Source organism: Macaca nemestrina, chromosome 6, assembly GCF_043159975.1.
Source record: "Macaca nemestrina isolate mMacNem1 chromosome 6, mMacNem.hap1, whole genome shotgun sequence".
Taxonomy (NCBI): Eukaryota; Metazoa; Chordata; class Mammalia; order Primates; family Cercopithecidae; genus Macaca; species Macaca nemestrina.
The window spans coordinates 45,947,483-45,974,671 of NC_092130.1; the positions used below are offsets into that span (position 1 = coordinate 45,947,483).

At 50.0% G+C, this 27,189-nt stretch overlaps 1 long non-coding RNA gene across 1 annotated transcript in view; it reads left to right on the forward strand.

The window, feature by feature from the left end:
- Positions 1-262: 262 nt before the first annotated feature.
- The window catches only part of LOC105467138 (uncharacterized), a 46,586-nt gene continuing 19,659 nt past the window's right edge, over positions 263-27,189 (forward strand). Inside the window, exon 1 of the long non-coding RNA XR_011624675.1 lies at positions 263-340. This is a non-coding gene — a long non-coding RNA (uncharacterized lncRNA). The remainder of the gene's footprint in view (positions 341-27,189) is intronic.

Here is a 27,189-nt window from a genome sequence, read left to right on the forward strand (position 1 = left end):
ATACCATATGCAAAAAATAACTCAAAATGGATCAAAGACTTAAGTGTGAGAGCTAAAACTCTATAACGCTGACATTGTTTGGCTGTGTCCCAACCAAAATCTCATCTTGATTTCCCATATGTGTGGGAGGGACTTGATGGTAGGTAATTGAATCATGGGGGCAGGTCTTTCCCATGTTGTTCTCATGATAGTGAGTAAGTCTCATGAGATCTGATGGCTTTATAAAGGCAGAGTTTCCCCGCACAAGCTCTCTTTTTGCCTGCCACCATCCACGTAAGATGTGACTTGCTCCTCCTTCCTTTGACCATGATTGTGAGGCCTTCCCCAGCCACATAAAACTGTAAGTCCAATAAACCTTTTTCTTTTGTAAATTGCCCAGTCTCGGGTATGTCTTTATCAGCAGCATGAAAATGGACTAATACAAATTCTTAGAAGAAAATATAGGTGTAAATCTTTATCTGGATTCATCAATGGTTTCTAAGCTATGAAACCAAAAGCACAAGCAAAGAAAAAATAGATTGGTTGGGTATGGTGGCCCACGCCTATAACCCTAGCACTTTGGGAGACTGAGGTGGGGATCACTTGAGCTCAGGAGTTCAAGACCAGCCTGGGCAACATGGTGAAGCCCTGTGCCTACAAAAAATACAAAAAATTAGCTGGCTGTGGTGGCCCATGCCTGTAGTCCCAGCTACAGGAGGGCTGAGGTGGGAGAATTGCTTGAGCCCAGAAGGCTGAGGCTGCAGTGAGCCGAGGTTGTGCCACTACACTCCAGCCTGTGTGACAAAGTGAGCCCCTGTCTCAAAAAAAAAAAAAAGAAAAATCGTTAAATCGGACTTCATAAAAATTAAAAATTTGCTGCAGCAGATGACATCACTAAGAATGTGTAAGACAATCTAGAAAAGTCTTACAAGTCATATATCTGACAAGAGACTTGTATCTAAAATATGTAATAAACTCTTATAACTCAATAATGAAAAGACAACCCAGTTTCTAAAAATGGGCAAATGATCTGAATAGACATTTCTCCAAAGAAGATATACAAATGGCTAATGAAAATAAACTCAAGGGCTGGGTGCAGTGGCTCACGCCTGTAATCACAGGCCTTTGGGAAGCCAAGGTCACAGGATTGCTTCAACCCAGGAGTTGGAGACCAGCTTGGGCAACATAGTGAGACTCCATCTTTACAAAAACTTACAAATAAATAAATAAAAAGAAAATATACTCAATATCGTTAGCCATCAGGCAAATGCAAATCAAACCATATTTAGATACCAATCATACCACTATGATGGCTACATTCAAAAGGACAGAAAATAACAAGTGTTGGCAATGATGTATACAAATTAGAAACCTCACACACTGCTGGTAGGAATGTAAAATGGTGCAGGTGCTTTGGAAAACAATCTGAACAGTTCTCCCACAGCTTAATCATAGAGTTACCATATGACCCAGCAATTCTACTCCTGGGTATATACCCAAGAGAAATGAAACCATAAGTTCACACAAAAACTTACGCATTAATGTTCATAGCAGTGTTATTCATAATATCCAAAAAGTAGAAATAATCCAAATTTTTGTGAACAGATAGATAAAATGAGGTATATCCATACAATAGAATATTACTGATCTATAAAAAGGAATACAATTCTAATATATGCTACATCATGAATGAATCTTCAAAACATATAAGTGAAAGTCACAAAAGACCACATATTGTATGATTCCATTTAAAGAAAATGTCCAGGCGGGGTGCGGCGGCTCATGCCTGTAATCCCAGGACTTTGGGAGGCTGAGGCAGGTGGATCACCTGAGGTCAGGAGTTTGAGACCAGCCCTGACCAACATGGAAAAACCCTGTCTCTACTAAAAAAAAATACAAAATTAGCCAGGCATGGTGGCGCATGCCTGTAATCCCAGCTACTCAGGAGGCTGAGGCAGAATAGCTTGAACACGGGAGTAGGAGGTTGTGGTGAGCTGAGATCGTGCCATTGTACTCCAGCCTGGGCAAGAAGAACGAAACGCTGTCTCAAAATATCCAGAATAGGGAAATCCACAAAGATGGAAAGTAGATTAGTGGTTACTTAGGGCTGGAGGTGGGGCATAAGGGGGAAAGTGGAGTACCTGCTAATGGGTATATATATGTATATAAAATATTATATATATGTGTGTGTATATATATATATATATATATTTTTTTTTTTTTGAGATGGAGTCTCACTCTGTTACCCAGGCTGGGATGCAATGGTGTGATCTCAGCTCACTGCAGCCTCTGCCTCCTGGGTTCAAGCAATTCTCGTGCCTCAGCCTCCAGAGCAGCTGAGATTACAGGCGCCCCAAATCACGCCCAGCTAATTTTTGTATTTTAGTAGAGGTGGGGTTTCACCATGTTGGTCAGGCTAGTCTCGAATTCCTGACCTCAAATGATCTGCCTGCCTTGGCCTCCCAAAGTGCTGGGATTACAGGCATCAACCACCACATCCAGCCTGGGTATAGTTTTTTGAGGAGGGGGTGTGATGAAATGTTCTAACATTGATTGTGGTAATGGTTGCACACTCTGAATATTTGAAAAACCACTGACTTGTACACTTTGGATGAATAATATGTGAATTATATCTCAAGCTCTTATTAAAAAAATCAATGGATCTGAAAGCTAGGAGGTGTCTGGTGACGCCAGCCACAGCCATTTCAGTGTGATGTAGGGGCACCGGAGAGTAGCAGGCTGAAGAGTACATTGGAGCAAGGAGGAAAGGAAGATACAAGAAGACTCAAGAGACTCAGCTGGCCATGGAGGCAGAAGTGAGGCTTGGTGGAAGGGAGGGCCTAAGGGTTTGTATCCTGCAGGCCCCCATAAGACACCATTACAATCCTTAGCCTGAGATTCAGTGCCTCAAAGAAGCTGGTAAAGCTAACCCCATGGGCCTCTCCAGCCTTCTCTCCAGATGCTGTCCAGACTGGCCAGGCCGGTCCTCTTGTCTATACCACTAAAACTTAGTCACAGGCCGGGCGCGGTGGCTCAAGCCTGTAATTCCAGCACTTTGGGAGGCTGAGACAGGTGGATCACAAGGTCAGGAGATCGAGACCATCCTGGCTAACACGGTGAAACCCCGTCTCTACTAAAAAATACAAAAAACTAGCCGGGTGAGGTGGCAGGCGCCTGTAGTCCCAGCTACTCGGGAGGCTGAGGCAAGAGAATGGTGTGAACCCGGGAGGCGGAGCTTGCAGTGAGCTGAGATCGTGCCACTGCACTCCAGCCTGGGCGACAGAGCAAGACTCCGTCTCAAAAAAATAAATAAAAATAAAAAAATTAAAAAAATAAATAAAACTTAGTCACCTGCAAGGGCTTACCACACCCCACCTCATCTTGGAGCCCTTCCCTGGAGATGCCAGCTCCCGCTGACCTCTCCCATCTCAGCCTGCTTTCACACTGCATACGAGAGGGCATCACCATGCCATATTTTAGTTTCTACATGTAACTCGCAAGCATGCAGAGGATGCAGGCGTATACACACTGCTTTCCCAGACTCTAAGGACAAGGGGATCCAGGCATGGTTCCAGCCTGTATGTCCCTGGCTCTTATTCCCACTTGATCAAGCAGGGATCCTACAGCCCCTTACATGATACCCTAAGAATTTCTGAGAGCCCCAGGGAATGCTGCAGGTGACTTTTTTTTTTTTTTGAAACGGAGTCTCACTCTGTCGCCCAGATTGGACTGCAATGGTGCAATCTTGGCTCATTGAAACCTCCACCTCCTGGGTCCAAGCGATTCTCCTGCCTCAGCCTCCCGAGTAGCTTGGATTAAAGGCATAAGGCACCATGCCTGGCCGCAATTTTTGGAACAAGTCCAAGAAGGCACCATGTCTACAGTCCCTTTCCTCTGCTGCTCTTCTGGTCATCCTCTGCCTCCCAGCTGAGGTGCTTGCTGGCGCTGGATGCATTTTGTCAGAAAGGTCGCTGAGCAGCTCAGCTTGGGTGCTACTGCCTTGCCAAGTTGGTAATGAGAAAGCCCATGTTTGGGGGCCAGCTTTGTTCTTGTGCTTTTTGTAGAGTCAGATATGAGGCCACATACGGTTCAGCTGAGGATTTGGCCTAGTATAGGAACCACACTGAATTCAGCCTCAAGCTGCAGTCCCTGCCACAACCTCTGATCAATATGTTCTCTGCAGAGACCATGGGATTCCCCAACCATGGCCAGGAATCCCAGACTGACTGAGGCTGAGTTAAGGATCTGATTTAGGGAGCATGAGATTGCCTGGGGTCTGGGACCCAGAACCTTGAGACATCTGCCAGACTTAATTCATTTAACATTTTCTTATACCATTGTCCTTGATCCAGGTTTGTCCAGGCTGGCCTCCTTTTGAGGAAATAATGATTGAACCTGGGTTTCTGGGAAGAGCCATGTTTTCTTCAGTGTCTACATGTATCCACTCATTCCACCTGAGCCAGAGCCAGCAAATAAGAACTACTTATTAATCCTTGGGTTCCAATGTTTTCAGAAGAGCACAAGTCCCATGAGGTTGGGGTTAAGGTGTGAGGAGGCCTTCTGAATACCCTGTCCCTCTTTTAAGATGCTCATTAATTAGCATATGAAACAAAAGCTTTGGTAAAGCCTGGACTATATAGTGTTTAGCTTTTCTTTTCCTTTTTTTTTTTTTATTTTGAGACAGGGTTTCACTCTGTGAGCTGAAGTGCAGTGGCACAATCATAGCTCATTGCAGCCTCAACCTGGGCCCAGGCTTACGTGAGCCTCCCACCCCAAGTTCCTGAGTAGCTGGGACTACAGATGTGTGCCGCCACGCCCAGCTAATTTTAAAAATTTTTGTAGAAATGGGGTTTCACCATGTTGCCCAGGCTGGTCTCAAACTCCTGGGCTCAAGTAATCCTTCCGCCTCGGCCTCCCAAAATGCTGGGATTGCAGGCATGAGCCCCTGCACATGGATTAGCTTTCTTGAACAGTGTTTGTCAAATACATTTGTCCACAGGACACTTTTTTGTTCACCCCACCCACGATCACTCAGGAGCACATTTTGGGAAATGCTCACCCCTACAATAAAGTCCAGAATCTGTAGCTGGCACTCTGGCCCCAGCCTACGAGTCTCAGCCAACCCGTCTCCTCTCCTCCCAAAGGAACTCCTCTCCATATCTTACAAGGCATAGTCCACAGCTGCCTCCACCTGCTGGGGTGCCAGTGTCCCTGGGCCACCTGTGTCCTCTCCCCACCTCGTAACCACAGCCTCCTGCTTAACACTGAGGATCCTTGAGTATCCCTGGATGCCTGTCCTCCCTCATCACCTTTTTGAGGGCATTCCTGCACCTCTGAATTGCCACCATGAGGCCATGGGACACCACATTTGGCAACAAGCCAAGGGGTCAGGTCTGGCCAGTGAAGAGCTCTCAGAACCTGAGGCCCCACTCTCAGCTTCCCTACCCCACAGGGACTCTGCCTCAGGCAGCAGAAGAGCAAGAGACAGGATTGGAGGTGGAGATGGGGGTGGGGCGAGAATCCAGTACCGGCACCTCCTACAGGCGGGGACCAGAGGCTGCCCTCTTTGCTGAGCTGGGCACTGGGTGAATGAATGACAGTTCTCAGAAGCTCCCTCCTTTGCTACCCCCACCTCTCGCCCCAATCCCAGGCACATTCCCCACTAGGGAATTGGCCACATCCCAAGTCAGATACATCCTGGCTACAGCTGGCTCTGGGCCGGGCACCCCCGGGGCAGCCGGGCAGGGCGGGGTGTCCTGGAGAGCCGCGGATGGGCCTCACACCCAGGCTGGGCCAGGACACCCCGTCCTTGGCCGAGGCCCAAACCGGCTCTGTTTACAGAATCTGTCAGCTCTGTTTCCCCCTCCCCCACCCACCACTTCCCCTAGAGTCCTGGGGGCTGGGAGAGGTGCAGGCGTGGCCTGAGGGAGCTTAGGCGGCTGCCAAATCCCTGCGGCCCCACCAGCCCCCCTCCCCATCTTGGCTCCTAGGATCTATCCGCCCCAGTTCTCCAGTCTTCTGATTTCCTCTTCAAAGCGTCGGGTGGCACTCCACCCCTGGGGAATGTGCATTTTGAGAGAGATCTGGAGAAACAATCCTTACCCCAAGGAAAATTTAGCTAACGGTGGAAAGATAGGCACTGTGCCACCAGGGGCCCACAAGCTAAGACTTTCTGGAACTGCTCCAGCCAGCCAGGAAGGAGACCTCCCTCCTTCCCTGGGACCCCAAGCCGATGGGCCGCTGGGAGTATTTCCAGAACTGTTGGAGGAACTTGGCCCAAGTTAGGTGTAGCCTGGCGGGCAGGCTGGGGGCTTTTGGGAGCAGTGACGTCCTGAGATAAGGCCAACTGCCTGCAGGGCCGCCGTGACTCAGCTCCCGCCGGCCGCAAGGAAGCTCCGCGGCCCCCTCCGAGCGGGACAGGGAGGAGGGGCGTTGGGCAGAGGCGGAGCCTGGGACGTCCCGCCCCCCGCTCCGGGAAGGACGACACACCACCCCCAGCTTCCCAGAGGCACCCGGATTTCCCATGGGTTTCCCCGCTTGCTGTACATAATAACAAAGGCTGGCACTCTCTGAGCGCTTGCTCTGTGCTAGGCACTTCACAGGTCTCTTGTTTGTTATCCCCAACAAGCCTCAGAAGCAGGTGCCATATGACCTCCACTTACAGACAAGGAAACAGGCTCTGAGAGGCCAAGTGACTTGCACAAGGTCACACGGCTACTGAGTGGTGGGGGCTGCAGCTTCCAAGCCCCCAGACCCTTCCTGCCCCTTCCCAGCCCCCATGTCCCGCTTTGCGAGGGGCCAGTGGGTCTCCTGGTGGTACCTTACTGGGCAAAACCAAGAACCTGGACATCTCCTGGCCCGGGGGCTAACTCAATGCAAGTATGTGTCATTTGGAGGCTCTCCAGTGGCAGAGTTGTTAAGCGTCTGCTAAACTCACAGTCTGGGTTTAGGTGATGGCAAAATTCCCAGTTCTAAGCTCCCCTTGACCTCCACTCTGAGGGAAACTCTTGGGCACAAGGATGGCCCCCTGCCCCTCCTCCAGAATACTGTCCACACCAACACCCAGCCCTGCCCTCTGGAAGGATGAGTCTCCATCCAGAAAGCCCCTGGCTTGCTCACAAGTTAGCCCCTGAAACCTGCGGACTTGACAAGTGAGCAACGGCAGGCCCTCGTCGCTGCCACTGCCACTGGCTGGCCCCTGCCCATAGGTCAGCGCCAGGACAATGCTCCGGAAAGCCAGTCTGAGCCCCAGGAGGGGTCAAGGAGCAAAGGGCAACCTGCACCCTGGGGCTGCTCTGCAAGGTAGTGAGCTCTCTGTCATCTGGGGTGGGGGAGCACCTATGAAAAAAACAATTCAAAAAGAGGGGAGGATGAGATGCCTCTTCAAACACCAAACTCCTCTCTTCCATGAGGCAGGCAGTATACAAGTGAGTGGCTTATCTGACAATGGCTTAAATGGAAACTTTCCACTTTGGGAGGCCAAGGTGAGAGCGCTGCTGGAATCCAGGAGTTTGAAACCAGCCTGGGCAACAAAGTGAGACCCTGTCTCTGCAAAAAATTTAAAAATTAGCCAAGGCTGGGCATGGTGGCTCACTCCTGTAATCCCAGCCCTTTGGGAGGCCAAGGCAGGCAGATAACTTGAGGTCAGGAGTTCAAAACCAGCTTGGCCAACATGGTGAAACCCCATGTCTACTAAAAATACAACAATTAGCAGGCTGTGGTGGTGCACACCTGTAATCCCAGCTGCTCTGGAGGCGGAGGCAGGAGAATTGCTTGAACCCAGGAGGCGGAGGTTGCAGTGAGCGGAGATTGTGCCACTCCAGCCTGGGCAACAGAGCGAGACTCCTCAAAAAAACAACGAAAAAAATTAGTCGAGCATAGTGACATGCACCAGTACTCCCAGCTACTCAGGATGCTGAGGCAGAAGGGTTGCTTGAGACCGAAAGTTTGAAGCTGCAGTAAGCTGTGAGTGCACCACTGCACTCCAGCCTGGGAGACAGAGTGAGACCCTGTCTCTAAAAATAAAATAAAATAAAATAAAATAAAATAAATAAATAAATAAATAAATAAATAAAGGAGACTCTCCCACTTCCTTCCCCTTTGACCTCTTTCTGCTGGTCCCTGTGAACTTCCTCCTGGAGACTCACAAAACATTGGAAACGAGGGCACTCCCACATGCCCCTGCCTCTGTGTGCCACTCTGTCTCAGTAACCAGTGCGTGGGCTCTGGGAGGCTCTGATTCATGGAAAGGAAGGAAGGGAGGGATGGAGAGAGGAAGAAGTCTTGAGATGAGACACTGCTCTGTGGTTGAGTTGGTCTGACCTGGGCCCCAGTCCTAGCTCCAACCTCTTTTCCCAAATATGTGACTTTGAAAAATATCACTTCACTCCCAGGGCTTCCATAAAATGACAGAAATGCTTTGCTATAAATTAGATTTTTCTGCCAACCAGGATAATTCAAGAATTTCCCCTTAACATTCTTGAGATCAACCACCCTTCCGGTGAGAGTTGTTGATAGCAACCAGTGACCATGGTGGGCAAACGGTCAAATAAGTGGCAGTGCCCAATGGGCAGCCCAGCTCTACATAGACATCATACTTGGCAGCTCTGCGTGGAGGAGCTAAGTCCCCAAGGACAGGCAAGTTTGGGTGCGAGTGGAGGGAGAGAGAAAGGGAACTGAGGAGGGGCTACAGAAGATGGGTTTCTTGTAGTGCAAAGGGCTGTGGTCTGGGAACAGGGGATCTGTGTCCTGAAGATACTGCTGGCCACCGCTTCTGTGTACAAGGCATAGCATGAGATGCTTCACACGCATTGTCACATTTAGTTCTGTCTGTAAGGCAGGTACTGTTATTACCCTCACTTTACAGATGCAAAAATCAAGGCTTGGAGAGGTTAAGAGAATTGCCAGGCAGCCTGCCAGGCAGGCTGACTCTGGAGCCCTATCCTGCGAGGTCCTGGTTTTGGTCCCTCACCCTTGCCCCATCTCCTTCCCCTACAGTTGTCTTGGAGGCTAGTACCCAATGGCCAGGCCAATTGTGCCCAGTCCTCCAAGATCCCCGCCCTTGCCTGACACGCTCTGTCTCCCGCTTCTGGCTGCCCTGTCCAGCCAGCGTAGCTCTGGTTGTGTTGGGTCTTGTGCAGAGAGACCAGGGTTGACAGGGACTAGGATCAAGGCCCCAACTTACTGGAGACAGGATGTAGGAAAGGCCCCGTGACTGGTGCTGTATCTTGCACAGCAAAGGAAGACCGGGAGGGCAGGCAGCCCTCTCCCCACCCCCCCACCCCCAAACCAAACTAAGAAGTGACCACAGTTACCCTGTTACCTGAACCCAGGTCTGGTTTCAGAAGGGTTGAGGAAGGTTTTAGACAGTTTTTCAGGGAAACTGTAAGACTGTGGCTGCCCCAGCTATCAGATGATACTGGAGGATGCCAGGGCCTTCTCAGGACCCCCACATTCTCATGTCAGAGTCCTGGTCTGGCCTGAAGCATCTCCTGGAGGATAGACTGCATTGCAGTCCTCCCGGCCTCCATGCAGTGGTACTGAGCCCCCGAAGAGGGGCCCCATCCCCTTTGGTTTGAAGAGCTCCCTCCCTACCCTCTCACCTTCACTCCCTGTCGACTCTTCATCTTCCCTTGGAAACAAATCACTCCCAACTTCAAAGCATCATAATTCCCCCCAAAGAGCAATCTCGACAATGTCAAGGGGAAATTATTGAATTATCCTGGTTGGCAGAAAAATCTAATTTATAGCAAAGCATTTCTCCTGAAGTTTTAATAGGTTTTTTTTCCTCCGATGGATTTTAATGCGCAATTGTTTCCCAAGCTTGGAAATCTAGTTTGAAGCACTGACATCACTTTCCAGTTCTTGATTTATTGCCAGCTCTCTGCTTTTGAGCCTGATAGGAAACCCAGCATCCTATTTTTCCCTTGAACGTGAGAGTACTGCACTCTGTCTGACCAGGCATTTGATGGCACTGCCATCTTGCTAAGGTTGTAAAGGGAGTGCTGGAGACCCAGCTGAACCCCCCACCATCTGCCCTTCCTGCCTGGCTCCCTAGGGCAAGCCCTCTCCTTGAGGATTTTGCTGGGGAGGAACCTCAGGGCCATGTCTATAAGGATGCTGCTGGCCTGTGAGGACCCTAGGGAGCAATGACATGGCTCGTCCTCCTTTACCCACTCCCTGCCTCCCAGCCTATCAAAGTGCCTGCTACACAGTTAAGGGCTTAGCAAACAGGTGTCAGATAAAATAGGGGATGGCATAGCTGAGTGTCAGTGTCCCTGCTTGGGCCAATGACAGCTCAGTCTCCTATTAGCAATGGGCTGTGTCTGTTGACATCTTTGCCTGGGCTCTAGTCCAACAGGTTGGAATTGTCTGGGCACAGCACTGGGGGCAGCAGGCAAGGGTGCTGCCTGGGGGGTTCAATTTATGGGGCAGGGTCAGCTCTGGGGAAAGGGTCTGCAGGGACTGTGGCATCAGAGAAATGCATCCCTCCATGAAAGATGAGAAACTCATTGTTTTCCTAGCTACTTTTCAAGTGTATCTGACTAGGACAATGCTTAACCAAAGTTTGCAAAGGAGACAGTGGGTTTTTGGAATGAATAACAGAAAAAGAAGGGAGATATTGGGGAATAAAATAATCTTTTTAGCCCTTAAAATGATGACACCCATTTTATAGATGAAGAAACTGAGGCTCAGAGAGGGGCAGAGACTCAGGAAGATTTGGCAAGTGGCCAAAGTGACACTGAGACCCAGGTGTTCAACTCCCTGGGGGAATCTTCTAAAAGTAGCTTGGGAGGCTATACCCAAGGCAGGGCCCAGCAAAGATCAGGCTCCTTTGGGAGAATGAGGGTCCCTCAGGCCCCAAAGGAGGCTTGCCCATCATCCAATTTTAGAACAGGCTGACAGGCCCTTGGGGGCTACTTCCTGAAGGTCACAGCTGTTCTCTGGTGGTTTCTTTTTTCCTCTTTTCTCTTTCTTTTCTTTTTTCTTTTCTTTTTTTCTTTTCTTTTCTTTTCTTTTCCTTTCTTTTCTTTCCTTCCTTCCTTCCTTTTTTTTTTTTTTTCAGGGTCTTGCTCTGTTGCCCAGGTTAGAGTGCTGTGGCATGATCATAGCTTACTGCAGCCTCAACCTCCTGGGCTCAAGTGATCCTCCTGCCTCAGCCTCCCAAGTAGCAGGGACCATAGGTGCATGCCACCACCCTGGCAAACTTTTTGATTTTTTGTAGAGATGGGGTTTTGCCATGTTGCCCAGGCTGATCTTGAACTCCTGAGCTCAAGCAATTGGCCCACCTCAGCCTCCCAAAGTGCTGGGATTACAGGCATGAGCCACTGTGCCCCCTCTGGGGGTTTCCTCTAGCAGTTCTCCTGTCCCTGAACCCATCTGCCCTGGACGTTTCAGGCTCTTTCTTCCCAGAAATTCCTACTATGGTGCCAGGTGGGAGACCTGCCTGGCCAGAGAGGGTGGTGGGCACTGGCAAGGGGGAAAGGGGCTGCACTCTTCCACTCACTGGCTCCCTCTAAAACCTGTCCTTCCCCATCCCTCCCTGACTGCCTGACCCCTCAGTCCTCAGGGAACTCGGGCTTCCTGTCACAGCACAGTACCAGGAACACAGAGGCAAATGGCTGGATCCCTGGGCAGCCCTAAGTGACTCCCTGGGAGCAGAGGGCCCACCCCGACCAGAGTCCCTATCTTGATACAGAAGTTGTGGGGAGCAGTACACCCCCAGAAGAGCCATGGCACATGGCCCTCTGGGCAGAAGGGGCCTGGCGAGTGGCTTGCTCTGTTTGCCTGGGAGTGGAATGGCCAGTGGGGATGGGCCAGGACACGGGGTAGACGGATGGCGGAAGGGAGGGACAGTGCTGGCTCAACTGGCTTGCCCGTTGACTCACCCTCAGGAGTCTGCTGCTCTTGGCAATGGCTGAGAATGGAGATGAAGGTACCTGTGATTAGGGTGAGCCCCTTGGAGCCATCTTGGAGAGCTCCCTATGTCTGTGACAGAGGTGATGGCTCAGGGAGGGCACTGTGCTGAATCTCACCCAGGTAGCCTGCCTAACTGGTTGCCCTCAGCCTCTCTCTCAGCACCAGGCCTTGCCCCACAACCTGCCTCAGCAGCTCCCCACTTCTTTTCTTTTCTTTTTTCTTTTCTTTTCTCTCTTCTCGTCTTCTCCTCTTCTTTTCTCTTCTCCCTTCCTTCCCTCCTTCCCTCCTTCCCTCCCTTCCCCCCACCCCTTCCTTCCTTCCTTCTTTCCTTCTTCTTTTTTTTTTTTTTTTTTGAGTCACTCTGTTGCCCAGTCTGGAGTGCAGTGGTGCGATCTCAGCTCACTGCAACCTCTGCCTCCCAGGTTCAAGCAAAGCGATCCTCCTGCCTCAGCCCCACTGGTAGCTGGGATTACAGGCACACGCCACCATGCCCAGCTAATTTTTGTATTTTTAGTAGAGACCGGGTTTTGCCATGTTGACCAGGCTGGTCTCAAACTCCTGACCTCAGGTGATCCACCCGCCTCGGCCTCCCTCCCAAAGTGCTGGGATTACAGGCGTGAGCCACCGCGCCCAGCCCCCTTCCCTTTTTTTTTTTTTTTTGAGACAGGCTCTCACTCTGTTGCCCAGGCTGGAGTGAAGTGGTGCAATCTCAGCTCACTGTAGCCTCGACCTTCCTGAGCCTAGGTGGTTCTCTCACCTGTCTCCTAAGCAGCCCCCATTTCTGCATTTGACCAGGCCTAGCCCCTGCCTGAAGTGGACACTGTACACTTTGTGAGACCCCTCTCACCCCATCCAGCCCTCTGGTGCAAATCTATGACTCAGCCAGGAGGGAGTGGTTTGAGGGGAGCTCAGGGGCTGTTGGGTGGCGATCAGGGACAGGAGTTTCTGTGTGACTGTAGGGGCAGAACCAAGCCTGGGGTTAAGGATCCTGGAGATCTTAGTCTTATAAGGAAGGGGTCCTCACTGCTCAAGGGGCAGAAGCACAGGATGGAAGGTGTCCTGGGGAGAGAGCTCCCTGCCACAGTGCTGTTCCTCTAGAGGCCTACCTCTCAAGCCTACACAAATTCCTGTGTGGCAGTGAGGAAGAGCAACCAGCCGTGTGAATCCACCCTGCTCCTCCAGGTTTCACAATCCCCCAAAATGCCACTGCATAGGACAGCTGCCCTGCCTCCCTCTCCCGCGAAGGCTCTATCCCAGCCAGTTGGAACCCATGTCACCTGATGCCCTTTCTAGTGCTCTTCCCATCACCCTCTGGCTAACACGTGACTGTGCCACACCTGGCTGTGAGCCCAGGCCCAGGAAAGCTGAGCGGGGGGTGGGGGTTGGGGCACAGGGGCTTTTGTCTTTTTTGAGTAAATGGAGATGGAAACCTGAGCATGCTGGTCATCAGATCCCAACACCTGGGGATGGGGAGATCAGGAGCAGCCAGGGATGAGACACTCCCCTTTGGGGTGAGGGAGGAGGCTCCAGGATGGGGCCAGTGCAGCCCAACCTGACCCTCTCCAGAAAGGCACGACGGGGATCGAGATCAGGAAGCAGCCAGTGGGACCCCACAGACATGACAAGTCAGTCTTGGGTAGGTCTGGAGACCAATCTGAGGGTCCCAGATTGGTCAGCTAGATGGGCAATTTCTAGGGGAGCCTCAGCCCATGGGTCCTCAGTCCCCACCTGCAGTTTGGCAAAATGTGGCATAGGACAGCCCAGCCCTGGAAGGAGCTGTACCTAGGCAGGGCCCTGCCTAGCCCCACCCTTGGAAGCTCCAGCCTGGAAGACTAGGCCAGCTGTTCTGATCAGACTATGGGGTCAGGGCCTCTTTCCTGGGTTTCTGAAGCCTCGCCCTCTGGTGAATAATTTCTTAGAGTTTATGTCTGGCATCCAGATCAGAGGTTTCACTCTCTACCTCCCACTTCTGTTGGAATCACGAGGAAGAGCCTATCTGGGGGCCCTGGGGGAGGCTTCTGATCTGGGATAGGGCTCCAGAGGCAGGACAGGGGGACGTGTTTGGACCTGAAGCACTTAGGGCAAGAGGCTCCCGTACCGCGTCTGCAGCCCACACACCCTGGCACAGGCTCACGGGGTCTGAGTCTGACAGGCACCAGAGGTTGGCTTGCTTGATAGCGGTCATGCGAGAAGCATGCCTGCCACCCAGGCCTTGGCCCCCTGCCCATCCCTCATTCCCATGGCTTCTCAGCACCAAACAGACTCAACGAAGGCAGTGTGAAATGGCCTGAGCTCACACTGCAGCTGGGAGGACAGGGTTAGACTCAAAGAACATTCTGAATATGATGGCTATGAATGTATAATTGGGAAGGATGGGAGAAGGAGAGCTGATCACACAGTTCTCAATAACCACGGGCCAGTGTGGTCCTTTCAACCTGTTCTTCCACTGGTCAGCTCTCAGGAAACAGTAATACCATCCACCCAGTCACCCAAGACCCCTGGGTAGTGAGTCCCTCAGCCTCTTGGCCTGTCCAGCACAGGCCTTGGCATCTCTTCCTCCAAAACACCTCTGCAACCTGTCCATAACCCTCCACCTCCACCACCACCACCCAGGCCACCCCCAACTCCCTCTGGACTCCAGCAGCAGCCTCTTCACTGTCTCCTCCTATCCATGCCCTCTGCTGCCCATTCTCCACCCAAAGCCAGAGTGATCACCTCAAAATGCAAGTCAGATGGTCTGTCCCCTGTTGAAAGCCCTCCAGGGTGGCTGTGGTCCACCTTGGGTAAAGGTTCTGCCCCATCTGGCTCTAGCCCCAGCTCTTGCCACCTCAACCACATCGCTTAGCCACTGTAACATCTTCCTGTGTGCCCCTAGCTTCTGCATTGGGACTCGCCCATCTCTCTGGCCTCTTGACTGTTGCTCATCTTTTTTTTTTTCCCCCTTTTTGAGACAAGGTCTCTCTCTGTCACTCAGGCTGAGTGCAGTGGCATGATCTCGGCTCACTGCAACCTCTGCCTCCCGGGTTCAAGTGATTCTCCTGCCTCAGCCTCCCAAGTAGCTAGGATTACAGGCGCCCGCCACAATGCCCAGCTAACTTTTGTATTTTTAGTACAGATGGGGTTTCACCATGTTGGCCAGACTGGTCTTGAAATCCTGACCTCAGGTGATCCGCCCGCCTCGGCCTCCCAAAGTGCTGGGATTACAGGCGTGAGCCGCCACACCTGGCCATTACTCATCTTTTAAGATGAGGAAGATGGCCTTGATCTACCCCCTCCAAGGCTCTGAAAAGCCCCTCTGAACCTGAATTCAGCCCCCTAGCACCTGTCTTAATAAAGAAACTACCGGTTTCTTTATTAAGTCTTCCCACTGAGCTGACAGTCACAATCAAGACAATACACATAGAACAGACAAGTGAAATGACCACAGCCCATCGTCACTGTCATCACCATCATTATCATCATCATCACTGCTAACTCTTACTCAGCATATTTTATATGCCTGGCTCTCTTCTAAGCATTTCACGTGGTTTAAATCATTTAATCTTCATGACAACCGTATGAAGTCAGATTTTTCTTCAATTCTAAGATGCTCCATAGGGGTTCAGTGGAGCTTGAAGTGGACAAGAAGGCTTTATGGTGGAGGTAGAAGTGGAGCTGGGGCATGAGGGATGAGAAGCCATAGGCAGATGGAATTGGGAGAAGTATTCTAGGCCAGTATGAAGAATAACCCTAACAATGATGATAATAATATATTGAGTACTTACTATGTACCCTTCCCTGTGTTTGAGAATCTTATATTGGTTATCATATTGGGTGCCCGCAGCAACCTTGAGAGGTGGATATCAATAGCCATGTCTTTTTTTTTTTTTTTTCTTGAGAAAGAAAGGCTGCAGTGCAGTGGTGCAATCATGGCTCACTGCAGCCTCCAGCTTCCAGGCTCAAGTGATCCTTCCACCTCAGCCTCCCAAGCAGCTGAGACTACAGTCCAGCTAATTTTTTTTTTTTTTACATTTTTTACAGAAATGGAGTCTCCCTTTGTTGCCCAGGCTGGTCTCAAACTCCTGGGTTCAAGCTCTCCTCCCACCTCGGCCTCCCAAAGTGCTGGTATTATAAGCATGAGCCACCACCCCTGGCTAATAGCCCTGTCTTAAAGACAAGGAGATACCTGTAGTCCTAGCCACTTGGGAGGCTGAGGCACAAGAACTGCTTGAACCAGGGACGCAGAGGTTGTAATGAGCAGAGATCGTGCCACTGCACCCCAGCCTGGATGACAGAGAGACTCCATTTCAAAAAAAAAAAAAAGACAAGGGGATTGAGCATTGACTGTTGGCCTCTCCTAGGTTGGCAAGGAGCAGAAACTGGTCCTGGGGTCAGCAGAAACTAACCCCAGAGAGGCTTCAGTCCCACCAGGAAAGAGCCTGGAGTGACGAGAGCAGGACTGTTGGAGCAGGGAGTGGAATCTGAACATGCTCTGAGGGAGAGCAGTGAGGGCTGGAGGGCCCATCCTGGAAGAGGTGGGAGAGGACCAGAGCTGGGTTTTGAAGGATGAGCAGGGGATAGAGAGAAAAAGAAGTGGTGGTTGGTGTTGGGGGGGAGGTAGGTAATCACAGAACTGTTGGTGGCAGCCCCCCCTTCTCCCCAACGCCCCCACTATCTCCCAGGGCCCTGAGTAAGCTCCCTCTGAAGAATATTAATGGATTGGAGCTTCTCACCCTCATGCAACTTTTTGCGTGTGGGAAAATATGCAAAACATAAAATGTATCCTTTTAATCATTTTTAAGGGTACAGTTTAGTCACATCAAGAACATTCGCATTGTTATGCAACCATCTCCACCATCCATCTACACAACTTTTTAAAATTTTTATTATTTTGAGACAGAGTCTCCCTCTGTCACCCAGGCTGGAATGCAGTGGTGTGATCTTGGCTCATTGCAACCTCCGTCTCCAGGGTTCAAGTGATTCTCCTGCCTCAGCCTCCACAGTAGCTGGGATTAAAGGTGCGCACCACCATGCCTGGCTAATTTTTTGTATTTTTAGTAGATACGGGGTTTTACCTTGTTGGCCAGGCTGGTCTCGAACTCCTGACCTCACGTGAAGTGCCTGCCTCGGCCTCCCAAAGTGCTGGGAATACAGGCATGAGCCACTGAGTCTAGCCTTCTCCACAACTTTTTAATCATCCCAAATGGAAACTCTAGCCATTAAACACTAACTCCTTATTCTCCTCTTCCCCTACTCCCTGGTAACCATCCTTCTACTTTCTGTCTCTATAAATTTGACTACTGTAGATACTGCATATAAGTGGGATCATACAGTATGCGTTCTTTTGTGACTGGCTTCTTTAATTTAGCATAATGTCCTCAAGCTTCCTCCATGTTGTGCGTGTGTCAGAATTGCATTCCCTTTTTAAGGCCAAATAACACTCCATTGTATGCATTTTGTTTATCCATTCATCCATTGATGGACATTTGGGTTGTTTCCTCCTTTTTGTCATTGTGAGTAATGCTGCTATGAACATGGATGTACAAATATCTGTTTGAGTCACTGCTTTCAATTCTTCTAGCTATATAGCCAGAAGTGGAATTGCTGGGTCCCTTTATGTTTACTTTTTTTGAGGACCCTCCGTACTCTTTTCCACAGCGGCTGCACTGTGCATTCTACATTCCTACCAGCAATGCACAAGGGTTGCAGTTTCCCCACATCCTTGCCAACACTTATTTCCTTCTCCCTTTGTTTTTTTTTTTTTTTTTTTTTTTTTTGAGACGGAGTCTTGCTTTGTCGCCCAGGCTGGAGTGCAGTGGCTCTATCTCGGCTCACTGCAAGCGCCGCCTCCCGTGTTCATGCCATTCTCCTGCCTCAGCCTCCCAAGTAGCTGGGACTATGGGCGCCCACCACCATACCCAGCTAATCTTTTTGTATTTTTAGTAGAGACCAGGTTTTACTGTGTTCGCCTGGATGGTCTCGATCTCCTGACCTCGTGAGCCGCCCGTCTCAGTCTCTCAAAGTGCTGGGATTACAGGTGTGAGCCATTGTGCTCGGCCTTGCTTTTTAATAATAGCCACTTTAATGGATGTGAAGTAGTATCTCATTGCAGATTTGTTTTACATTTCTCTAATAATTTGTGATGCTGAGCATCTTTTCCTTCATTCATTGGCCATCCAAGCTGCATGCGGTGGCTCACGCCTCTAACACTAGCACTTTGGGAGGCCAAGGTGAGAGGATTGCTTGAGGCCAGGAGTTCAAGACCAGCCTGAGCAACATAGCAAGACCCCATCTCTACAAAAAGAACTTTAGATAAAAATTTTAAACTATTAAAAATATTGGTCATCTGCATATGTTCTTTGGAGAAATGTCTATTCAATTCCTTGCCCATTTTAAAATCCAGTTGTTTGTTTTTTGTTGTTGTGGAGTTGTAGGAGTTCTTTATATGTTCTGGATATTAATCTCTTATCAGATTTGCTGCTGGGTGCGGTGGCTCATGCCTGTAATCCCAGCGCTTTGGGAGGCCAAGGTGGGTGGGCCACTTGAGGTCAGGAGTTCAAGACCAGCCTGGACAACATGGTGAAACCCCATCTCTACTAAAAATACAAAAAGTAACAGGGCGTGGTGGCACGTGCCTGTAGTCCCAGTTGCTCAGGAAGCTGGGGCACTTGAACCCAGGTTGCAGTGAGTCGATATCACACTACTGCACTCCAGCCTGGGTGACAGAGCAAGACTCTGTCTCAAAAAAAAAGATTTGCAAATATTTTCTCCCATTCCATGGTTGCCTTTTTACTCTGCTTGTAGTGTCCTTTGATGCACAAAAGTTTTTCATTTTGATGAAGCCAAATTTATTTATTTTTCTTTTTTTGCCTGTGTTTTTTGTGTCATATCTAAAAAATCATTGCCAAATCGAAAGTCATGAGGCTTTTCTCTTATGTTTTCTTCTAAGGGCTTTATAGTTTGAACTACTCTTATGTTTAGTTCTTTGATCCATTTTGAGCTAATTTTTGTGTGTAGTACAAGGTAGGGTTTAATTGCATAATTTTGCATATGGGTATCTCGTTTAACCAACACTGTTTGTTGAAAAGATTGTCCTTTCCTCCCCCATTAAATGATCTTGGCATCCTTGTCGGAAATCATTTGGTCGTGTGTGTGAGGGTTTATTTTTGAGTTCTCTATTCCATTCTGTTGGTCTACGTTTCTGTGTTTATGCCAGTAGCGATTGTTTTGATTATTGTAGCTTTATAGCAAGTTTTGAAATCAGGAGTTGTGGGATCTCCATCCAGCTTTGTTCTTTTTCAAGCTTGTTTTGACTACTTGAGGTCTCTTGAGATATGATATGAATTTAGGATGGATTTTTCTGTTTCTGAAAAAAAAATGTTGTCAGGATTTTGATAGTGATTCAATAGTGATAGTATTGCCCCATATGACTTTAAGGAGGGCCTGTATTGGCAAAGGTGTTCCAGGGTGACCAGGAACCAGTGGTGCAATGAGAATGAATGGTGGTCTGAGCAGAGGGGAAAGGTGCTGACTTGGTACATCCAAGGGTGAGGGGCAAGAGGCTACTCTTCTTTTTGTTTTTTCTTTCTTTCTTTCTTTCTTTCTTTCTTTCTTTCTTTCTTTTTTTTAGACAGTCTCTCTCTGTTGCCCAGGCTGGAGTGCAATAACACGATCTAGGCTTACTGCAACCTCTGCCTCCCAGGGTCAAGTGATTCTCCTGCCTTAGCCTCCCAAGTAGCTGGAACTACAGGCGCTCACCACCATGCCCAGCTAATTTTTGTATTTTTAGTGGAGATGGGGTTTTACCGTGTTGGTCAGGCTGGTCTCGAACTCCTGACCTCATGATCTGCCCGCCTTGGCCTCCCAAAGTGCTGGGATTACAGGCGTGAGCCACCGCGCCCAGCCGGGCTACCCTTCTTTAGAAGACTGAAAGCTTTGGCTCTTCCCAGGCTTCCTCCAGAAGAGGGAGGTCCTCAGGGGCAGGAGTTTACCCATCTGTATAATTGGCATTGTATCCTTAAGCCACTAAAAAGGTTTCTCCTTTTTCTCATTCAGATTTTTCAGCTCTTTCATGCCCCTTGTTGGATTTGTTAGGACAATAGCTCCCTATGTGGCTCTTAGGAACACTGGCACTATTTTTGATGTGGCTGGGCACTCGGTCTCATCCTAGCCCCTAGAGAGATTGTCCTTCTAGTCAGCCAGCTGTCCTTTGCAGGAGGAGCATGTTTCTCAAGACTAAAGGAAATAGGAATGGGCAGTTCTGAGCCCCAAGGGAGGGTTGACCGGGCAGAGTCATTTGGTGAAGATTATAGAGAGGATCTCCTGGTCCCAATGCATCTTACCAGCAGACCCAGGCCTCAGTAGGTGAGCTCTACCTGCAGCAACAAAAGCAAAGGTGGCCACAGGCAGCCTTCTTGTGCAGCCTAGACTCTTGGAAGATGACTCACTGGGCCCTAAGCCAGACTTCTGGCTCTGCCTCAGAAAAACCCTTCACTATGCCTGTCCCTGAAAACGGACAGATGAGCAGAGCTCTCTGGGCCCTTCAAGGGGCAAAATTCCTGGTTCTTAACTGTGATACTCACCCATCCTCCCTGGCTGGCCACAGGGAAATAGAAGGGTCTTTATTTCCCTGACTGAAGGGGGCACAGCCAGGGCTTCTGGAAACTCATTCTCCCCTGGAGGGCACTGTCTAACTCCAGCTCTGAGAGTGGGGCCTGGGGTTTCCGACACTGCCTGAATTTCTATCCCAAGGTTCACATCTATGTGATCAGTGTCAGAAAGTAAGGTCCTTGGGCCAAGCAAGAGTCTTTATCCAAGTTGTTGTTTTTGTTTGTTTGTTTTTTGAGACAGGGTCTCACTCTGTCACCCAGGTGGGGAGTACAGTGGCACAATCATAGCTCACTGCAGCCTTCAACTCCTGGGTCCAAGCCAACCTCCCGCCTCAGCCCTCAGTGTAGCTGCAACTACAGGCATGCACCACCACACCTGGCTAAACTTCATGGCCTTAGACAGCACCCCAGGTCCTCCTGGACCATCCACTGCATTGCTGTGTGCACTCCTGGGTGCAGCGGGTGACTCAGGAGGGGCTGAAGTGCAAACCACAGAGTGCAGAATATCCGAATTGAGCAAAGAACATAGAGGGTGTGTCTGACTTTGTTGAAGCCCCTTCAGGGCCCTGTGTCTGGTGGGAGCCTCTGGCGTGTGTTAAAACAGGGTCACTTGAGCCCAGGAATTCAAGACCAGCCTGGGCAACATAGCGAGACTCCATCGCTATTAACCAAAAAGAAACTTAAAAAAAAGACCAGAGGCCAAAGATTGAGCGCTGAGTAAAAAAGTTTTACTGCCAAACAGGGAAAGTATTCTATCCAGAGTCTAGGCTCAGGGGTTGGGGATAAAGGAGTAAGACATGGGGTTGGTCATGAGCTATTTCTGTTCTGTATTCAAAAAATGAAGTTTCTGCGGGTTGCTGATTGACTATGGACATGGGGCTGTGGGTCAGGTGAGCACTGGGTTGTTTGGAGGTGGTCAGCTATGCACCTGGGCCATTGTGCCAGGATTAAGGTATTAAGCAGCCTCCTGGCCAAATCAAGATTTGGGTGCCCAGTCAGGTTTTTACTGATGTCAGCAGGATAGATGGCAGATCAGGGCTTCTCACTTGCTCCTGGCCTTCAATTTTTCACCTATGAAACAACGTGGGGGCCCCCAGCTCCCTACTCCTTGAGCCCAGACCAGTTAGCAACTGTTTGCTAAATTCAACTGTGGGCCTGCGATTTACATCCCCAGCAACAAAGCCAGGGTCACCTTCCTCTCCCTCACTTCCCCTCATGCTGTGCTGTATTGAATTCCACTGCTTCTCTATATTCCACTATGTCTGCCCTAGTCCAGGCCACCATATTGCTCACCCAAAGACATTCACTTCCTCCAAACTTATCACCAACAGGTCGTGGTCTATACGGCAATCACAGTCTGTCTAAAATGTCACCCCCCTGCTTAACCCTTCCTTGACTCTGCTTGGCCATGGGGACAAAACCCCGGCCTTCTGGGCTGACAGAGAAGGGTTTGCACACCCAGGCAGTTGACTTCTCCAATCACTGCCCACTACATCCCCCTTACACACTAGGTTCGGCCACAGTGAAGTTTCAGTTTCTCCAAAGTAATGCTTCCTCTCACCTTCAGACCTTTACCCATGGTGTTCCCTTTGCACGGAATGCTTTACCTGGCCACTTCTTACTTAACTTTATTTTATTTTATTTTTAGATGGAGTCTCACTCTGTTACCAAGGCTGGAGTGCAGTGGTGCGATCTCAGCTCACTGCAAGCTCCGCCTCTAGGGTTCAAGTGATTCTCCTGCTTCAGCCTCCTGAGTAGCTGGGATAACAGGCATGCGCCACTGTGCCCAGCTAATTTTTGTATTTTTAGTGGAGGCGGGATTTCACCATGTTGGCCAGGCTGGTCTCAAACTCCTGACCTCAGGTGATCCTCCTGCCTCAGCCTCCCAAAGTGCTGGGATTACAGGCGCGAGCCACCGCTCCTGGCCTTTGCTTATCTTTCAAGTGTAAGTTTAGATACTGACATCTTGGGAGAGCCTTCCATGGTTAGGTGTTCCCAACTTGGAGAACTCCAGTCCCTTCTCTTGTCTCAATAAATATTTGACTTGGAGTGTGGAGGAAGGATGTAGTCCCTCAGGTTATTTGGGGAAGGCATGTGTCCCCTGCCCCTCACACTCCCTAGTAACATGGGCAGGAGTCCCTCATGAAGGAGATGCCTGCACAGCCCTGTTCTTCGCTTAGATCCTATTCTAAGGAGGGCAGTGCCATTTATTTCTGAAGGTGGACTCTTCTCTGGGCCACACTCTAAAGAGAATCACTGCTTTGCTAGCAGGGCACACAGGGGTCTCTGTTGTTTGGTTGTAGGGGTACTCCAGGATGCCCAGCCAGAACACAGGGGCCTACAGGGCACAGGCAAAGGCCCAGGCTGGAGAAGAAAAGGCTTAGGTTCCAGCTCTGCCTCTCTCCATCTGACTGAGTGACCACCCCATTGAGACTGCCAGACTTCAGCTCTGTCTGGGCTTGCAGTGACAGGTTGTGCTAGGCCAAGGGAATTCTTTAGAGACCTGGTTGCCTTTTGAACTTGAGTTTCTGGCTCCTGGGAGAATAGAATGAATATTCCCACACAACTAGGAATATCTCCCTGGGGCTCTGTTCTTTGAACTGACTTGTAAAAGAAATTAAGGGGTCCCACAGACCAACCTTGAGGATTTTTTTTCTATGTCAACCCAGGCCTCCGCTCTGCAAAACCTTCACCAAGTCTGCGCATCGCCACCGCTACCTTACTGCTAGCTTAAGTGGTTATGGAAGGCCCCCAAGGACCCCTCCCATGCTGGTAAAACGAGGGTCTGTGTGCAGGTTTAGCTGTTAACTGGAGTGAGTTCTAGGGAATGGAGAGTTGGGATGACATGCTCATTTTACTGTGTATGCTTCTGTAATGTGGGAATGTTTTTACAAGCATGTATCACTCCTATAATTAAAGATGCAAATCTAGTAAAAAGCTCCATCCCTTAGGCCATAGGTTCCGAGGGCAGAGAATGACAAGGAAGACTTGATAGGTGAGACAGTGTTGAAGCGGGGCCTGATCAGGTGGGCCAAGTGTCACAGCAAATGCCCCCATAAGGGGACTTTGGGACCAGGTAAAGGCAAGATCCAGCACCTGAAGATGGGAGAGCTTTGCAGGGAGAGTATAAAAGGGATGGGCACATACATGGCTAGGGGATGATGATCTGAAGGACTGGTGAGTGGTGAATTGGTACTGTAGTGGGTGAAGCCTTACATGGCAGACTGAGGAGCTTGTAATGAAAGGGGATCTGAGTCAGAGGGATGTGACCTGAGCTAGGCCTTCGGACTGGAACTGACAGAGGTAAGAGAGAGACCAAGGCTGCCAGGAGGCTATTTGCACATCCCAGTGAGAAGAGCAACAACCAGGAGACAGAGATTCCTGGGTGAAAGAGATGGGCTGTCCAGGGACTAGATGCCAAGGGCAGGTCCCATTCTCCATCTGCGCTGTAAATTCTCCTGTAGCCTTTCTGGGCACTGGCAGCTCCATGCCTGAGGTTCCTGGGCCACCTGTAGCTGGAGACAGGGTGCCATCCCAGCATGGCTCTGGCCTGGGCCCACCTGCCCACCATGACCCAGAGAGAGTTGGGTCTGCTGGACCACTCAGGACCTGCAATTCCTTCTGCCTTCATAAAACCGCTCTGGGGCTGCTGTTTGTTTTAGATTTGCGTGGTTATTTATTTGCATCTCACATTTCCCTGGGGCCTGGAGGAAAGGCAAGTTTGCACACCACAAAAAGTGTGACTGGGGTCACACATGATGTGCCAGCATGAGCCACATCACTGTTCTCATGCTGTAAGACTGGCTGCAAGAGGCAAGGTGGGTGCTTTGGTGGCGCTGGGGGTTCCCCTGGGTTCTGGAGAGGCCCTGAGACCTCAGGGGACCGGATCTAACAGTGGAGAGAGTTGCAGAGTGCCCCAACCAGTGCGCCTCCCAGCCCTGCCTCCTGCCCCATCCGAGGTTGCTGGGGACAATTGGGCCTAAGGGTCCATCCAGAATTACTTGGAAACCTACATGGAAAAGGAATGGGGGGCTTGGGCAGATTCTCCAAGACCAAAGAAATTTCACTCTCTTTTTTTTTTTTTTGGAAACATGGTCTTGCTCTTTCACCCAGGCTGGAGTGCAGTGGTGCAGTCATGGCTCACTGCAACCTTGAATTCCTAGGCTTGAGTGATTCTCCAGCCTCAGCCTCCTGAATAGTTAGGACTATAGGTGTGCACACAATGCCCAGCTATTTCTTTGTTCTTTTTCATTTTTTGTAGAGACAGGGTCTCGTTATGTTGCCCGCACTGATCTTGAACTCCTGGCCTCAAGCAATCTTCCCAGCTCAGCCTCCCAAAGGGCTGCGATTACAGGCATGAGCCCCTCACCTAGCCCCTCTTCTTTCTTAATTTATGATTACTTCACCCATCATGGTCAGGTACCAAAGACCCAAAGATAAAAGGAAATGCAACAAATTCTGCAGAGGGAGCATCTTCTCCCCTCCCTGGACTCTTCTGAGTTAGTGGAGAAAGATCAAGGCCACACTCCACCCTGAAGGAGCCCAGAAAGTTCAGAGCACAGTCAACGCATCAGGTGAGGAGATCCCTTACCTCTACCCCAGGTGGTTGCCCAGCTCACAACTCTGGGCCTGCCCTTCCCTCTGCCTGGTGCCCCTCCTCCTCCTGTTCTTTCTTGCATGTGTCACCTCCTCTGTGAAGCTTTCCTTTACTACTCTGCCGGCAAACTCCCCTCCCACATTCTTTCCGGACCTTGTACTTAACTCATCACTGCATACTACACCCTCTGCCGCTTTGCTTTATTTATGTGTCTGGAGTGATGTCATAGGAGCCCTCCCCTCTGTGTCCCCAGGGTATAGCCCAGTGTCTTCCCCATTGAATTCAACACACATTGCTGCAACAGAGCCAGGAAACATAGTCCCAGGCTGCCTGAGCCAATTCCATGCCCTTTGGGCTGATTTTTCCGTCTTCACTACTCCCTGTATCCTCCTCTGCCCAAGGTGGGGCCTGACCTCAGCCATGGCTGCAAGTGTCTCATGAAAGGGCCCTCAAACTAGGAGTCTGCAGAGGTCCTCCAAGGCCTTATTGGTGAACTTGAGATTCAGGCCAAGGCTCAGTGGGAAGCCTGGGAATTCTGCCCCTTACTGTACTGGAAATTGACCCTTGTACAGCAGGAATGCAGTGATGACTGACAACCGCATACAATAAGGAGCATGGGTTGTGGCCTGAGTAAGTGAGCACGCTGACTGCCCAGGGTGTCCTAATAGCCCCATCTGGAGATGACCAAGTAGGGATGCAGGACCCAGGACTTCATCCAACTTGGGCCAACACCTCCAACCATGGGCAGAGAGTAGGACCAGCCAGGCAGCTAGGAGGTCCCCAGCCACCCTCCATGCCGCAAGTACTACTGAGTCCTTAGTCCACACACAGCCCAAGATAAGGTTTCACTGTCCAGGCAGAATGTGGCAGAAAGGAGAAAGCTGACCCCTGCCAGAAGAAGCTTGGCAGTACCTGCTGTCCTTTCGGGTGCCCTAGCCCCAGGCTTCTTGCTCCAGACTTTGCGTTCCTCTAGGATCACAGTATCCCTGTCACTGGCCAGAGCGTTGTCTTCCTTCTGCCAAGGCAGCTTTTCTTCCTGTGGACTTTTCTCACCTTAGAGTTCTCTGGCTGACTGATGGCTCATCATCTACTCAGCTAGGCCTCTGCTGCCCAATACTACCCTCCGTACCCCCCATCCCCAGCTTGAGTCAGCACTCAGCTGGCTGCTCAAGATTTGGCTCTGCTCTCTGCGAGGTCTCTGGGCAAATCCTCAGCTCAGCTCGAAATACTTCTGCATTCAGTCTCTTTGGTTCATTGATCAGGAATCATACGATCTTTTAAAAACACAGCTGGTGGAGGCACCCATCTGTGTTTCTGCATTTGGATCAGTAAATCAGGCTGCCTGGAATTTATTTAAACCTGCAGGTCTGGGGATAGAATGCGGCTGCCCTCACTATGCCTCCTGTGATGATCTTTCATTTTCTGGAGCTTCTTAATTTTTAAGAGCACCCTTGGCTGGGCTTCTAGGACTGGATCTGTTGTTTACACTTACTTGTCTCCTGAGCTTCTCTAAGGACTATTTTCTTTTTATAGTGAGATTCACTAATTACAGGGTGAAGCACAGTTTGCACTCCTCCCCCATCCCCATCACACACACACATACACACACATTTCCCAGACAAAATGGGTTGTAAGTCCTTTGCCAGGTCTGTAACCCAAAGTGGTAATGTTCTCTGTGCTTCCTCCCTCACACCTCATCCTGTGTGATACACACGGGAACATTGCTGATGTGGCAGAGATGGCCAGTTATCCCCAATATCTGGTCTAGCTGAACATATGGACACCCACAATAAATACTAAATTTCCTAGCCCCCTTTGCAGCTATGAATATATGACTAAGTTCTGACCAGTGAGACAGAAATAGAATGGTACATCCAACTTCAGGAAATCACACGCTGCTTCCTTTCCTCCTTCTTTCCACTAGCTACAATGCACTATCTATGATGTGATAGCCGGAGTTCGAGCAGCCATCTTGGGACATGAGGATGCAGCCACATGCTTTGAGGATGGCATATGTGGTACCTAGCTTCCGAGATGGCCCCCAGTGATTCATGTCCTTGTTCAGTTCTCTCCTGCTTGCAATAGGGCTGATCCGTGTAACCAACA